We start from the raw sequence: 2,411 nt of genomic DNA on the forward strand, positions 1-2,411 counted from the left end.
AGTCTTAAAAAGTTAAAAACTGCATTGAAAACATAAAACGACACTCTTTGTAAAACAAAATTAAAACTTTAAAACGACATTCTTTGTAAAACAGAGGGAATAACTTTTTAAAAATGTTTTATTAGGAGTCAATACCACTTCAGCTTAGTGGTGTCTTGGTCACGCATGCGGCTGCTATAAACAACCACAAGACTCTTGGATTTCTTGATTTCCAATGAAACTCTTTTTTTTTTAGCTATGATGTAAATTATTAGTGGCGATCTTACAGCTATCGCGATTGAAATGCATCATCCAGATTTGACCATAATTCAAACATCCTTGTGTTGTTAGTATTCGTTAAAATATGAACTACTCATGCAAATATCTTTTGGATTACTACACTAGATTTGGCGTGGAACAAAATTTATACCACTACTCCCTCTCATTTTTAATAAATGTTGTTTAAATAGATAAAAATTGTTTCATTTTATTTGTTGTTTTAATATTTAATGTAAAATTTATTCTTATTTTATTGTTTTGATTTCTAAAATTTTGCTGTTTGGTTTTTTCTTTTTTGAATTGTTTTTAAATAGAAAATAAAACATATTTTAAAATAGAAAAAAAAAAAACAGGAAATTAAATGATTTCTTAATTTATGTGTCAAAACCTTAGAATAGAGGGAATATATGTTTTAACAATATTAAGTTAAGTAGTATAAAATAGAATAGAGGGAATATATGTTTTAACAATATTAAGTTAAGTCAATAATTATTCAATTAAACTCTTATTCCACTATGTTTCCTACTAGTTGTGTAAGTTAATTTAACGTTATATACAAGGGAAAATGGTCCACACATGATCTTCGCTTTGGAAACTGTACAATTCAGTTCATAGATTCGAACTGAACTTTTGTTTTCTGGCATCACAAACAGTATGTGAAGAAACAACAGAAACAGTGAATCATAAATTTTTAACTTATCCATTTGCACGTAGATATGACTCATAACTCACAATGACTATTCGATGTAATATCTCTAACTTTAAATACCACTTGAAATCAGTGCCTTTCTCACATTTATTTCTTCTTCTTTCTGTGTATCGTTTCGGGATTCGCTGTAGAAAGGTCGACGACTCTTTTTTCATTAAGTAGGTCAATAACTTTCTTAATGTTGATAAGGTTTTGGATAAGTTTTTCAACTTTTCTTGACTATTTGCATACTTCTTAATAACCACATTAGTTGAATGTTTTTTCCACATTGTTTAATCATTGTTTTACTGATTCTATGCTATTGGTCCTTCTACATTGATATAAATAATTATTTTACAGTACTTATAAAAATATATATTATTCTACCATAAATTATCAAGTAAGACTTTCAAGTTTTTTCTCTTATATAAAAAAAAATCATTTCTAATAGTAAAATTAAGACAATAATTTTTTGTAAATAAATTATAGTGGAAAACGGCATATTTTCAAACTCAAACAAAAAACAAATTACAAACGATATTTATCTCTAAACAAAACGAATTTTATATAATTGGTATATAAATGTAAGTACTGTAGAACAAATTTTGACTATGCATCATTTAGAGGTCGACCAAATATCCAGATATGTATCAGAAATAGTATCCCATATTTTTTTGTTTTCAAAATATTAGTTTGACATGTAGGTACGCTTAGCATTCGTTATGTTTAATTTTGGAAAACAACTGTAGCATGCTATCATGGTAACATAAGCCGTCAGCGAATGACATTATGACATGCGCATAGCATTCGTAAAGTTAATCATGTTTAAGCCAACTAGGTGACGTATAAAGAATACTCCCTCCGTTTCAGTTTAGTTGTCGTTTTAGAATTTAAATTTTGTTTTATAATAGTTGTTTTAGGTTTTCAATGCAAATATTTGGTGAAAATTCCAGTTTTATCCCTACAGTTTTAATGTTTTGGCCAATGAATTTTTTTATAAAATATATTAATAAAAAGTAAAACAGAAAATTAAATGCTTTCTTAATTTGTGTGAAAAAACCTTAAACAACAACTAAAACGAAACGGAGGGAGTAGGTTATTTGTTTTTCAATTTGAGCAATATTACATTCTAGCGGTTTTTTCAACAGAAAACGCCACCCAAAATATTTTCTCACTCTTGGTTTTTAATGAACTTAGACGGTGTGGGTGTTCTACTGTTCTGGCAGAAAATGCAAATTAAATTGACATTTATTTTCCACCAATAATTGGCTGAAAAATAAAATCTAACAAGGGCATGAAAAATATAGTTGTATGGTGTTCTTATGATTTGTATACAAAAATAGAGAAAGACCAAAAAACAAAGATAAAGGGATAAGTGGCATTTTGGTAGCAATAATCGATGCGTCAAAAACTCAAAATATCAAAGAAAAAACCCGTGGAAGTAACACAAAAAATGGAGTTCTTC

The sequence above is a fragment of the Arabidopsis lyrata genome, assembly GCF_000004255.2.
Source record: "Arabidopsis lyrata subsp. lyrata unplaced genomic scaffold ARALYscaffold_2, whole genome shotgun sequence".
Taxonomy (NCBI): Eukaryota; Viridiplantae; Streptophyta; class Magnoliopsida; order Brassicales; family Brassicaceae; genus Arabidopsis; species Arabidopsis lyrata.